Below are 15,811 nucleotides of genomic sequence, written 5' to 3'. Positions count from 1 at the left end.
TTACCCTCCTGGTCCTCAAGCTTCTCTTCCGAATCCTCCGTTTCATTGCTACTGCACCTCCACTTACCTACTTTCCCGCCTGTTGCCCGACGCGGTTCCTGCTCTGCCAAGTAGTCTCTTATATCAAACTCCTGCTCTGATTCATCCGTGATATCCAGATAAATCCGCGGTAAGGATTCCTCTGCAACACTCTTTCCTTTCATATCTACCTCTGCAAGACCCTTTCCTTTCTGATCTACAGGCATCCCCTTGCTCCGCGTCCAGCGTCCTTCTCCCTGCTCTTGATTCACAGCCATGCTTGGTGTCGTAGACTGCTGCATACTCATATCTCGCTTCCTCTGTTTACAGCAATTCACCCCGAATTTCTTCCTCAAAACTATTATAATTTTTTTTTCCTTTTACCAAAAGTTTAACTTTCCCAATTAATACATAAATAGCATAATATTATCATAATGTTTTTCCTTTTACTAAAGGTTTAACTTTCCCAATTAATACATAAATAGCATAATATTGTCTTGACAAAATTATATTTTTTAGAGCATAATATTATTTTAACAAGATTATATTTTTTACCCATTTTCAAAAGGTTTAATTTCCCAATTAATACATAAATAACACAATATTAAAAATTACTTAAATTAATACGTAAATAACATAATACTAAAAAAATATGTATAAAGTAATTCAATCGCCCTCTCATCCCTCTCATAATGTTGATTCATCAATCCCCACATATATATATATATATATATATATATATATATATATATATATATATATAGCGAAGATTAGAACGAACTCTCATGAGCTCTATAGTGAAACAGGTCGTTGGGTTGTTCCCAAAACATCATGGATGGAAAGGATCTACCATCTCTGTGAGAATAGGAACATCGAGGATGAAAACCACTTCCTCTTAGAGTGCGCTGCGTACAACCACATTAGATCTCAGTTTCATAATCTTTGTCACAATACTAGCATTCCCAGTGTTTTACGTTGTCAAAATTATAGTGAGCTCGGAAGGCTTCTCTCCAAGCTTTTTGAGCATAGGAATAAAATCTTAAATCAAACTATATAATTTGTTTCTTCAGGTCCAATAGACCAAAATTTGGTCTCCGTTAACCACCATCATCATTATCATAAAATGTATAATAAAAAAAGTTAATCATTAATACATAATGCTTTGTTGATTCATAAATAATATTAAATGAAGGTTTTTAAAAACGTCAACAATAAAAGTAATTAAAACAATATGCAATGTAAGTGAGAACTTTTTATAACGAATGTAATAAAAATAGTTATTTATACATAATGCTTTGTTAGTTCATAAATAATATAAAGGGAAGGTTTTTAAAAATGTTAACAATAAAAGTAATTAAAACAATATGCAATGTAAGTGGGAATTTTTTTATAAAGAATGTAATAAAAATAGTTAAAATAATATAAATGATATGTGTATTCACACTCAATTTTTTACGAATAAATTTATAACAATAAAAAATAATCATAAAATTAATTAATCATTAATATATGGCGAATTTTTTAAAATATGCAATGCAATGAGGATTTTTAAAGAGTAAGTAATAAAAATAGGGAAAACAATATAAAATTTTATGTGTATTTACACTTATTTACAAATAAATTTATAATATTAAAAAATAATAATAAAAGTAATTAATCAATTTTTTTCATAAATAATAATATTAAAGGGGATTTTAAAAAATATAGATAACAAAAATAGTTAAAACAATATGCAATGTAAGGGTGACTTTTAAAAAGCAAATAATAAAAATATTCCAAACAATATACAATGTTATAGTATTGACAAGCATAATATTTATAAAGAAATTTCAAATGTATTATATAATTAACATAAATATTTAGGTAGGGGTGGTAGGAGGGGGATCCTCACTAATCTTGAAGGAATACTAGTTAATCGATATACTTGGGGCTTGGGAAAGAAGTCCAACAATCAAGCAAAAGCTCATGGCCTCTATCTAGGGCTCCTTTTAGCCCACAAAAGGGGAATTACGGACATTACAATATTGGGAGACTTTTTCCTAGTTATAAAGCACTTGTGCTCCAACTCTTCTACCCAAAGCAACAAGTTAACTCAACTGCTTCAATAAGCCCATGGAATTCTTCCTTTCTTTGATAGCTTATAATTTTACCATATTTTAAGAGCATTAAACTCTGAGGCAGATTTACAAGCTAATAAGGCTTGTCAGTTGAATGAAGGACAACCAGTTTTCAATGGAAAATATGGTTTTATACCCATCCCTTAGTCTCATTATGCAATTTTACCTATTTTACCCCCCCCCCCCCCCCCACTTCCTAGGACTCCTATTAAGGTGTATTTAGAACCTAATCTCACCTCCCTAACATTTGCCTCCTTCTTTGCCCCTCTTTTCACCATCCCCTCCTGACTCCCTCGGGATCTGCCCTTTGGCATCTCCACCTGACACAGTTTGATGATCCAACCTTCATCTCTCTTGATGTGAGGTACTTTGAAAATGGCCTAAGTGATGTCTCCTAGATTGAAGGACCCAATAAGCATGGCACCTCTCTTGTTTGTCTCTTAGATTATGGTTTCTCACTGAAATTTTCAAGTGTTCCCCATTCAAATTCCCTCTATGAGTAAGCCGCATTTAATCCTCCTGGTCCAGATCGGAGGGCTCAACCGCTTGAAGGCAAGGATGCCTGAAGTGAATGTTAATTTGGGTTGTATAGAAATTATGGAGCCACCATGTGATCCTAGGGGCACACAACCCACTCCTTTGTATCACACGAGGCTCCTGTATGGCTCATTCTATATATAATGGGGATGCAAATTGAATTTATTCATACCGTTGGAGCTCAGCAGATGGGGTGGGGAATTAGTTAGAGTTTGGCTCCTTTCGGTGTGCCTAAGAATTCCTTGGCTTGTCGAAGTTATTTTCCAAGGCCCTACGCTGGAATTGGCTTGGGGTTGTTCTTATACCCAACCTTGGGTGTCTCTGCATTCGAAGAAGCTTGTCCAGTCGGTCTTGGCTTGGAAAGCAATTGGAGAAGTAGTTAGAAGTTGGTTAGGAGTGGTTCATTAGAGGTTCTCTACAATGGTGTTGGGTTCTTGGGGTAGTCATCGTCTTCCCTCAGGAAAGGTGGCAAGGGACTACGCCCGAGATTGGGCCAAGGTCAAGATGTGCCCACCCTTAGCCTCTTGCTCTCCAGCAGCATGTTAAATGTGTGCCAGCGAGCATTATGGAATTGTGTGCAAAAATTTTTGAATTGTAGGTGCTTCTTCAAGAGCAGAGGGAGTCAGCCACTGAGAATCATGAAATAATTGTGGCAAAGAGCAGTGAAATTGCACACCTAGAAGATGAGGTCATGGCACTCAGAAGCATGCTTGAATATCTCCAAATGCAGTTCGCCAAGTAGAATTCTCCATATGTAGAGGAAAACTTAGGCCTATACCTTAACCGCCATGTTATTCCTGAGGATCAGTGTGTGTTAATAATGTTTGGTTTCCTATGTATTTATTTTATCGTAGTTCGGTCGAGTATATATTAGTATAATAATATGAGTGTTTTGAAGTTTTGTTGGATAATTGAGCCTAGTTTGAAAGTTTGCATATGCAAATCATGAAGCCCAGCGATGTAATAGAACTATAAATTTCTCGAATATATGTCATGTTCGAGCATAGACTTAATACAAATAGTACTTTTTGTTGTTAAAAAAAACATAAACATTTAGGTAAAAATTTCAAAAAAATTGAATGCATAGTTACTTTTCTTAATTATAGTAAATGTTTTGACAAAAAACAAAAAAATGAAATTCAGAGTTACTTTTCTTATTCATTTCGAGAGAGTGGAGTGCCTAAAATCAGCTTAATTGGTAATTAGATTCAAAGTACAAGTACCTAAGTTACTTTGTATATACATTTACGATTATGTGATAATATTCACACAGGTTACTTTGTATGCACATTTATGATTATGTGATAATATTCACATGATTATATGACCATTCTAGATTCATCTTAACTGTGGATCTACCAAGCACCGAGAGGGATCAAATCATTTTTCACTCTAAACGAGGTTTTCATTTGAAGATATTCGATCCCTCACTGTGCTTGGTAGATCGTTAAGATGGATCTAAGTTGTTTTAATTTCCCCCGTTAAATAGGATATATTTCACATGAATACCAAACCAATACCATGGTCAATACCATGAAGTTATTTTTATTTCAACATTACTTTTATTTCTTCATTTTTATTTTATACCATGGACTCCTAAAGCCAAGATCTCAGGAGAAATCACATAGAAAACTTAAGATCAACATGTTTCAAACCTCTATCTAGGTTCATCATCAGGACAAGGATGGGGAGCAAGATCAACAGATCATTAATCTATATCAGAGATGCAACGGTAAATTTTCAATCGTCAAGAAGAATTATAAATAAAATTATATGTTGGGGGGTAAAAAGAAATTTATTTATTATTTATTTTTGAATTCTAAGTTCCTAAGTAAGGTTCATCATTTCCATCGCCGATAATTAAGAGAAATCATCAAGATTGAAAAGAGAAGTAACACTCTTAATAGGGACGATGGATGGAAGTTAAGCAGTCCATGGGTGCCTTCCCTTTATTCTTAACCCCCTGGGTTTTTCTCCCCTCCTTTGTTTCCTTCTCATGTCCTGATTTGTGTTTGTTCTGTTCTATGATCTCTTTTCTTTTATTTGTTTTGATTTTATTTCGAATTTTGTTTTATTATTGAATTTAACGATTTTTATTAATAATATTAGTATATATTTTTTCCCTTTCTTATTAGATTGATATAGTTTTTAATCAATCATTATTTATTATTAATATAATTTTAATTGATAGTGTTGTAGATAGTTGAATATTAATATATTATATGATAAAATATTAGAAGTTGTCAAAGTCATATAATAATTTTTGAAAAATTAAAAATAAATTAAATTAAATTCAAAAATAACTAATAAATAAATTGCTTTTTATCCCTTAACGTATATTTTTATTTATATTTCTTTTTTACCATTAGAAATTTATCGTTGCATCTCTGATATAAATTAGTGATTTGTTGATCTTGCTCCCCATCCTTGTCTTGATGATGAACCTAGATAGAGGTTCAAAACGCGTCGACCCTAAGTTTTCTATGTGATTTCTCCGGAAGATCTTGGCTCAAATTTAATTTATTAATAATAAATTATAATTATTAATTTTATGATTTTATCTTATCTTATTTTTTAATTTATTTTTATGTAATTTACAAAGTCAAAATGTTTGTGGGACAAGACATTACAACATCTCTTGTATACTGGGCTGGAAATTGCCTCTCGGTGCAATTACCTTTAACCTTTTATTTTTTATTAATTGAGTCGATATGTAAATGTTAAATGATTAGAAACATTTAAACCACTAAAACATCAATCCATGGAAGACATTTAATTTTTATATTTTCTTTCATATTTTCTTATTTCTTTTTGACATTTAAAAAATGTTGACATACTTACTTACATTACACCTACACATCTCCCCTTATTGGGTTGTTGAGCGCCACAATAATATTTTTTCGATTGTGTGATATTAGTGATAATATTATTATAATATCAATCTCTATAGTATTATATTTCAATATTTATTATTAAAAAATAAACACTTTCTGTAATAAGAACATAATCACTTACATTAATAAAGTCTATACTTTAGGCTTTAAGTTCAAGTTTCTCTATTTTTTATGACATAAATAGAGGTTTCCCCTATTTCAAAATATTTCAATAAAATATCTTTGGAGTTTGAGTGCAATTCATTTTTAGCGTACACCCATTACTTTTGTTCTTTTACACCTTTATTTTTATTAGTGGAATTTCAATCCTACAACATTTCCTTTTGTTATTTTCAACAATTTATGTAGTTCTTGGGGTTTCTTGTATAAAATATAACTTGTGTCAAAACTTCGAGTTTAAAATTTAGGCAAAGAGTGAAGAGAGAAGGTGATCTAATATCAATAATCACATGGGACAAAATAAAAACAGACATATAAAATGGCCAAAATAAATCCTATTGCTGAGAAAATTGAATACATTTGCAAATCTCATCGAAGAATTTAAGGAATTCATGAATGGATTGAACCAAAACCCTTTCTTGAATGATGATTAAAACAAATCACTCAAGGCACCCTAAGGAGGATGAAGGATTAATAGAAGCAAGAAATGTCAACACCAAGATCTCTAATAGCCTTAAAATGAAGATATCATCATATGATTTTGTAATTGATGTTAAAGGGAGTGCAAGGTACTTGTAAACAATTTAAAAATTTCTCTTTAGCAACTTGAAAAGTTGATACATGATGTTGCAAATACCATTAACCTGCTCTGGATCCATGTTGAAAATCATGTTAAGGATTCAAGGCTTCCCTCGCTTTACGCTTCTGTTTAGGTTTTCAGACATAAGGAGGTCTGACATACAAATTACCAATCATGTTTAGTTGTTGGTTGAGTCCCATCCTTAGGGTCAAACATCATAACAAATGTATGATCGTTGAGCATAATTTTGTAGATAAACCATTGTTATAGTAGCTACAAGAGGATAAGGTCATTTGAAGATTTCTAGAAATAACATTTTCTCTTCAAGTAGAAAGTATTAAACATAATTTGTAAAAAACTCACTTGCATATCTAAATCCATGTTGTAAATGCTCCTAACCTGCTCTGAAATCCATGTTGAAAATCATGTTTAAAGGTTTAAATCTTCCTTCACTTTACACTTTTGTTTAGGTTTTCAGACATATAGAGGTTTTCCATACCAATTACCGGTCATCTTTAGTCATTCGTTGAGTCCCATCCTTCTCCTCAAAACCCATTCCTTGGTATCTACTATTTTCTTTGAATCTGGGTATCTACGTGTCCCAGTGAAGCCTCATTTGACCAAGATCCAAGTGGGATCGAAATCTCATATCTGTGTTATTCTTCAATTTTTTGGACAATGGTTAGACAACACAACTTGGACAATGCTACAACATGGCAACAACCATGTTACGATGCAATAGCATAAATGAGTGACGTAATAGGGTTTAATACTATAATAGTAGAAGAAAACCTATTTAGCAAAGGATTGTAAAAATAACAATGAAACTAATAGGGTTTAATACTGTAATAGTAGAAGAAAAGTTATTTAGGAAAGGATTGTAAAAATAACAATGAAACTAATTAACCAAAAACACATAGTGGCATCTATATGATAATACCTAGGCAATTCAGTAAACCTTTACACTTTCTTATTTGTCTACAAGCTTAACAATATTAAAAAAAGCTCAAGTAATCGGCATGAGATCAAAACCATGGGCATAAGTTAATTTGAAAACTAGTCTACTACTAATATTTAATCTCATGTCGAACTACGTACAAATCTTGATGTTATGGCATTGTATACTCGAGTCACATATGGATAGGAACTATGTAACTTTGATTTCACAAAGGTAGAAATCACAAAATGGTATTTTCACTCTTAACAAGTACAAATGGTTACAAGTTTCTACAAGACTAAGCAATTAAATCACCACATTCTTTGATGACCTATGCATATGGTGAAAAATAATGATCATTGCCTAATTTCATGAAACCAAGCTAGCTTGAGTGTTTATAATTGATCACTGGCATGTTTCCATATTAACCCAGTCGACTATGATCACAAAACTTGCCAACAAGATTGCTCCACTAAGTTGTGTGATTCTTGTAGATAATTCAAGAATTATTGTTCTGCCATTAAGATGGATGTAGAGCTTAAAACCCATAAGATCTAGTACTGGTGTTGAAAAATCAATGCAATGAAGAGAGGGGTTGGTCACGCATGAATAAGGATGGGTATTGGTTGTGAAAAACAATAATGTGACCATCATTGAAACTGTCATGCCAGGAGGTAACACCTCAAAACAAATTTATTTTCTTCATTAAGACTTCTCATGGTTATATACAAACAGGGAGAGACTCTTGTGCTTCACCTCCCAATGTCCCTTCATTTTATTATTCTCCATTATTTACTATTTACATTATTTACAAATGTTCACCCAATCCCAATGGTTAGGTGGCAACATTCCCCCCTTAATCTGAAGGGATATTGGTGAGTCCAAGCATCGTTCTGAATCTTTTGAACTTTTCTCTTCCAAGCACTTTGGTGAACATGTATGCAATCTTATCATTAGTGGAACAATGGCATAGATGGATTTTCTTGGCCTCAACATGATACCGAATCAAATGGTATTTTGTATTAATTTTCTTCATTCAATCATGGAACTTTAGGATCTTGGCCAACTTTATTGCAGAGGTGTTGTCAATCATGAGTGGAGTTGAATGTACTTGTTTTACCTCCAAATGTTAGAGAATTTTCCTAAGCCACACAATTTCTTTTGTTGCCATAGCAACTACCACATATTCTGCGTCAGTTGTGGAATGTGTTGGAATTGATTATTTGTGTGATAGGAGACAGCTCCTAATCCAAGACTCATAATATAACCTAAATTAGATACCCCAGTTTCTTTTTCTCCATCGAAGTCTAAATCAGAGTATCCAATCAAGCTGAAGTCGCCCACCTATGTATACTTGAATCCAAAGTCTTGGGTTCCCTTCAAGTACTTTAGAACTCTTTTTGAAGCAGACCAATGACCCTCACAAGGCTTTTGCATAAACCTGGAGAGGATTCCAATCGCAAATGAAATATATGGTTTGGTAGTAGTCAAGTAGTTGAGATTTCCTATAATTTGTTTATACCTCGTTGCATCCTCAAATTCTTTTCCTTCAATGGATGTGAGCTTTAAGTTTTGTTCCATTGGAGTAGTCAAAGGATTGCACTCATCCATGCCAAACTTGTTTAACAGATCTCCAATGTACTTCTTTTGAGAGAGGAATATAGACTTCGTATGTTGAGTTACTTCAATACCAAGATAGTAGTGAACATAGCCCAAGTTAGTCATTTCAAAACCTTTCCTCAATTCCTTCTTTATGGATGCAATGTAGCTCTCATTGTTCCCTATCATCAAAAGATCATCTACATATACCACAAGATATACAATTGTTTTGCCAACTTTCTTGACAAACAAAGTTGCATCATCAATATCATAATGTTTGAAGTTGAGTTTCAGAAGATGCTCAATTAACTTTTCATACCAGGCTCATTGTGCTTGCTTGAGGCCATACAAGTATTTCACAAGTTTTCATACTTTATTTTCATGTCCCTTCACAACAAATCCTTATTTTTGGGACATAAAAACATTTTCTTTCAAATCTCCATTCAAGAAAGCAGTTTTTACATCCATTTGATGGACTTTCCAATCGTCCTGAGCTGCCAAGGCAAAGAGTGTCTATATGGTAGCCCAATTTTTTGTGGGGTAAAACTTCTCCTCATAATCAGCCCCTTCCTTCTGTGCAAAACCTTATGCCACAAGCCTGGCTTTGTTCTTGTTAAGTAAGCCATCGAATTTATACTTGTTCTTGTAGACCCACTTGCAGCCAATTGGTTTGGTTCCCAATGGAGGATCAACCAGCTTCCAAGTTCCATTATTTATCAAGGCATCATACTCCTTTTTCATCACTTCTTTCCATTCATCGTGAGAAGTCACTTCTTTGAAAGAAGTTGGTTCAAAATATGTAGACAAATTCAATTCACAATCATAAGAAACATCCATATCAACAGGTGAATCAGAATCATCTACATCATCTCCATTTTCCCTGGTTGAATTTATTGCTCCTGTCTTTCCAACCTCATCAGGATGAACACTTTCAAGTGTCTTTGTCATCCATTTTGGGGAACCTTTCTGAGATGGTACAAGCTGCTTAGTTGACTGAGTTGGGACTGAATCAAGATTGAGTCTCCCAATTTTGTCAATCACATCACTCAAAGTATCATCAGTGGTTGGAGCTTCATGTGGGGGAGAGAGTGCTTTAGAAGAATATTCCATAGATTGATCTATTATAGGAATCCCCCTTTCAAGATTTGGAATTTGATTATCAAATTCTTGAAATGATTTTGCACGTTTGAATCTATCCAAGCGATAAATCCGCCACTCAACAACATTGTCAGCTTTGGAAGATTAAATAAAGATTACATCTTTAGATACAACAAACTTCTTATTAACTTCATCATAGAGATGATATGCTTTGTAGGTATTTGAATACCCCGAGAAGATACACATATGACTCCTTGCACCAACATTGTCTGTTTGTACCTTTGGTATCAAGGCATAACAGGTGGAACCAAAGACTCTGTGGTGCTTTACCGAAGGAATGTGGCCATACCACATTTCATAAGGAGTCTTGTTTCTAATAGCATTAGATGGACATCTATTCTTTACATAAATAGCACATAGAACTGCATCAGCCCAAAAAATCAATTTTACATTCTCGAAAAACAACATGAAATGCACCATATTTAATATTGTCCTATTCATTCTTTCAGCTACTCTGTTATGTTGGGGATTATAAGGCATAGTTGTTTGATGTTTGATCCCATGTTGTCAAAGATAGTTTTCAAAATCATTTGAAGTGTATTATTTTCCATTATCAGTGCGAATAGAGCCAATATGAGATTGTGCATCATTTTCAATCCATGTATGAAATTTCTTGAATGTTTGAAAATCATCAAATTTGTTCTTTAATAAATAAACCCAACACATTATGGTGTACTCATCAATAAATGTCAACATATATTTATTTCCATTTGCAGAAGGAACGGGCATTGGAATGCATAAATCCAAATGAATGAGTTCAAGTTTTCTATGTTCTCTAGAATGTGAATCATGAAAATATGGTTTTCTATGCTTTCCTAGAATACAAGCATCACATTGCTTAAGTTTCCTAGGAATTGTAGGCAAACCAGTAACACCATTTTTCTTCAACAAGCGAAGATTGTCATAGTTCAAGTGTCCAAATCTAGCATGCCATAAAAGACTTGATGGAAATGTACCTTCATCATAATGAGAATTGTATGAGAAATTTTTTGCATGAGCAGAGGTACCTTGCAGCTTCAGAAGTCTTTCTTCTTCTATCCCCGTCATGACAAGTGAGTGATTTGATGCTTTTCTCACCTCAACCTTGCCATCAAACATATGAATGGTGTCCTTGCTGGAGGATGTGGACCAAGGACAGTAAGTTTCTCCTCAGTTGTGGGAGATATAAAACATCATGCAGAAGAAAGTCTGGAAGACCAGGTAATTTGAGCCTGATTGTGCAAAGTCCTGGTGGCTTGAGTTTTGATTTGTCTGCAAAGTATACTACTCCATCAACATTGTCAGTAAATTCTTCAAAAAAATCTCTTATAAAATTAATGTGGCAAGTTGCTCTTGAATCAAGCAACCAATCATTTTTCCAAGAAGAAAGTGAAGTATCAAACAAGTCTTCAGTTACTCCAATATTACAATGCGCCACAAAATAGTGAGCGGATTCAGGTGATTTACCTTTCTCTTTGTCATTGATTTTACCTTTGGCTTGATTTCTTTCCTGCTCAATTTTTTCCCAAGGCAACTTGTATGTGGATGCATCATGTGATCCATCTCTATTGAAACGTAAGCAATGAAGATCAATTTTTTCTCCTTGAGAGTGTCTGCTCCCCGTTCGTATAAAATTTATTCTTCCTCTTCCTCTTCGACCGCCTATTCCTCTGGAAGAATCTTCAGCATGGTTCTTCTCTCTATGTGCAAGACACACAGCTTCTTCAAAAGACTTGGGAGTTATCTTCTTCCCAAAATCTTTCTCTCTCTCAGTGAATTTCTTCACAAGGGATTCAAAGGTAATCTCTTTGAGGTTTCCATTTACTTACAATGACCCAAGATAATTTGAATAAGTGGGATATAGTGCCTTGACAAAAGCTATCAGAGGAATGTCTAGTTCAACATTATTGACTTTGATATCATGCATAATAGATCTTACTTCTGATGCTAAAGCAAGAGGATCATCATTTTGTAATTCAAGACTAAACAATTTAATCATCAATTGGATAACTTCAGGTTTAGAGTGTCAGTCATAGAGTTTCTTCAACTTCTGCAAGGCTTCAAAAGAATTTAAAAATGGTGAAATATGGCGACTCACCTCTTCATTTACAGATGTTGCAATCAAGGCATATGCTTTGCTATTCTTGTTTTCCCAAATGGCGAACTCCTTATCTAAAGTGGGATTTTTAGGGGCATTGTCACCTACACATTCACAGACTCCTTTCCACAACTCATTGAAAATGAGAGTGTTTTTTATATTTTGAGACTAGGATAGTTCTCCTTCCTAGTGAGAACCACTCCCACAATATATATCAATGAATTCATTTTAAAATTTGTGTACTATAAAAAAGGTACTTCTACTGCCAATAGATTGTAAGAAATTGCACCTTTGCTGGTAATATATGTAAAAAAATGCACTATGATATATTAAAATAGAGGTATTATTCGGGGGATTTGGTTTATGGGTGAGGGTATATTTGGGGGAGGGAGTATTTGAGGGACCGAGGTGTATTAATAGGACAATGTGGAGATGGCCAGGAGGTGATATAACTATCGAGCGATCACAAACTATAGCCAATCGTAATACACACAATGTAATGCAACGTAATTCATTCAACGGGCCCACAAAGGGCAGTGTCAAAGGGGCATTGGTATGACACAATATTATATTGAAATAGAGTGGACATTCAACATAATGGCAACCGATGGTATGGTGGATTTTCTGGCACAATGGGAGAAGGCAACCATGGAGCGGTGTGATACCACACCAGAATACTGCAACATGGGGAGTTTCACCGGGAGGGAGTCGAATATGTAGTGGACAGGCCGAGGAGTTAATATAGTGTGGAGGGTCAAGGTATTACAGTGGGGATGCGAGTAAAAAAAAATTAAAAAAAAATTGCAAGACGCAGCAACCAAAGGAGAGGTGTACACGCCAACACAGTCATAATAACCATGAGATAATGCATATGATACTTGGTAATGCACAAAAGTCTTCAACTAACATGGTTAGAAAACATACCACTGACATTTAACTTGATAGTTCCAGTGCACATTCACGATTTCAATTCAATGTTTCGACTAAATTTGTGGGATGTTCCACCAGTGTTCAAAACTCAATGAAAATATTGTACAGTCTTCACGTAGAATGCAACACCCTATGAACCATACCAATGCACAGCATACAACGGGCCATTTTTCAATGCAAAGATATGCACCGTAGTTCATGGTTGTAGCACTTCAACTCTATTTGCTCACCGCTCTAGGAAATTCACACCGCAACTTGACTCTTGTAGCATCTCAACTCCCATTGTGATCGGTTCTCCTATAGTAGTCTCGGTGATATCCCATTCAATGCACAAGTAGAAAATAAACCATTCAACATTCAAACATTGCACATCCTTTATTTAGTACTCAAGGCACCAAGCTCACAGGGACAGAGGATGGCAGGGATTAGAAAATATGACAGACTCAATAGGCATAAGGGAAGAACCATTCCTGGCAGATTGCAGAAATGGAGAAGACTGCAGAAATGGCAGAAGGGAGTTACAAATAAAGGCTATTTTTGGGAGATGGCTCTGATACCATGTCAGGCCAGGAGGTAACTCCTCAAAACGAATTATTTTTCTTCATTAAGGCTTCTCATGGTTATATACAAGCAGGGAGAGACTCTTGGGCTTCACCTCCCGTTGTCTCTTCATTTTCTTATTCTCCATTATTTACTATTTACATTATTTACAAATGTTCACCCAATCCCAATGATTAGGTGTCAATAGAAACTATGTGACAACATTTCTCTATCGTGGTAAAGCTTGGAAAAAGCCTAGTTCCAACAAAAAACACACAAATGAACAAACCATCATTTGTTTCATTAAAGCCCCACAGCATGTGCTTTTTGTGGATTGTGTGATCTTGTGAATGTTACGTGGTATGTTGTAATATTATCAATGGGTTTACATGCTCATAGGAGGATTGAGCATCACATTGGTTATCTTATAGTAAACCTTGTATTTTGATGTACCTCAAGTGAATTTTTGAGACATTTTCGTGCCTTGAAAAGTCAAAGTTCTCTTCCTATACATACCACAATTTGGAAGACATTTGGATTCTCCATCCATTATGAGAAGGCTAATTCCTTCACAAAGGTCATGACCTTGTCATTCTAATAAGGATCGAGACATTTGTTCTAGTATATCCACATATTTTGCATGACTCTTTTACAATGTTCCACCAAGTTTTGGGGACAAGGGGATGCAAGAATGGGGAAACTCATCTATGGAACATGTGGAGACATCCCCAAAATCTTAAGAAACATCAAGGTCCCTGACATTAGGAACCCCATCCCAAATCCTTAAGTATATGTATATATATATATATATATATATATATATATATATAAGCAATGGCAAGTCAACAAACATGAAATAAATATTCACATTCACCAAAGGATTTTGACTTTTTTTGTCTTTTACACAATGGGCCAAAATTATGGGGATGCATCATGGCATTCCCAAGAGTACCTACGAGTTTCCCAGAATATGGAAACCTCCCCCCTAAGTTCCATAATTTTTCCCTAAGTGAGGCATGGGTAAACACCCCCCACTTAGTTTCCCCATCTTAGGAACAAAAGTATGGGGGTGCCCCAAAGGGAGCATGTCCCTGTGTTAAACCATTTTTTTACTTTATGTAAAATGTATGGGTAAAAATTAGGACATTTGATTGTATGGAAAGATGGATAGGATAGGTAGGACTTGTCAGCCCTTTCCCCTATCCACATTTTCCAAGATAGATGGTGGAGTGAGGCCCTTGATCCCCCACTCCCTCTTCTTTCTATCTTTCTCAGTCTATCTTCCCTCTATCTTGCTCCTTGCAAACTCAATCCCCCTTCCAAAAATACATTTATTGGCTGTCCTGTTACTCATGAGCTTCCGAATCCCCAAGTCGATTTTTCCCCTAAAGCCCTAAATTTTGTTGAGTCTTGTCTTAAGCCTTGCAGCCCTCTTCACCCTTCTGGCACCGCAGTATTGGAGTTCATCTGGACTGGTCTGAATAGAGATTCTCTTAAATCAATCCCCATAGTGGACCTCACTGAATAAGAACCTCGGCCTCCCCTAGCTCTTTGGGGTGGATAGGGTTTTGTAGCTTGCGTGTGAGTCCAGCGCATACTTAATTGGCACTAGCACTATATCTAGAGCGATGACTGGGGACATGGCTCGAGCAGACAAGAATACATAGCATGGGGGTGTTTCCTCGCGGGAACCAAATTGGATCCATAAGAAGGCCCCAAGAAAATCAAATTCCCCAAGGTAAAGGACAAAAATCAGGTGCTTGTGTTGTGAGAAGGCATTCAACTTGATGACATTATGGACATGGATGGAATGGTTTGGGGAGGCACAGTCAGAGGTAGGAATTACATTGCTTCCCAACTTAGGAAATGGGCACAGGAAATTTGGGGCCATGCATTAGATTCCCTCCCCACGGTTTTCTTTCTGCCAAAGATTTGGTTCACCCTTAGATTCATCAGAGAAGAACATGTGAGTTGGGTTCTCTCCCGATACTGGAATATCGAGATGGATGCAATCTTACTGAAGCATTGATATCCCATGTTCGACCCTAAGCATGAAAAATTAGTTGTTGGTCCTATTTTGGTCTGTCTCTCAGGCTTTCCCCTACAAATCTAGTCTGAGGATGTTTTATGTCTCAATGGTGATAATCTTGGGCAGTATTTGGAGTATGACATATCATTTTTGGAGACTGGAAGAATGTCCTCCGCACTGATCTTGGTGTTTATGGACACCTGGGAGAGCTTGGTGGAGAATCTGATTTTACATTA

The sequence above is a fragment of the Pinus tabuliformis genome, chromosome 3_1, assembly GCF_031772625.1.
Source record: "Pinus tabuliformis cultivar Carrire ecotype Pingquan chromosome 3_1, CPIR1, whole genome shotgun sequence".
Lineage (NCBI taxonomy): Eukaryota > Viridiplantae > Streptophyta > Pinopsida > Pinales > Pinaceae > Pinus > Pinus tabuliformis.
Note: the sequence above shows the minus strand (reverse complement) of the source record.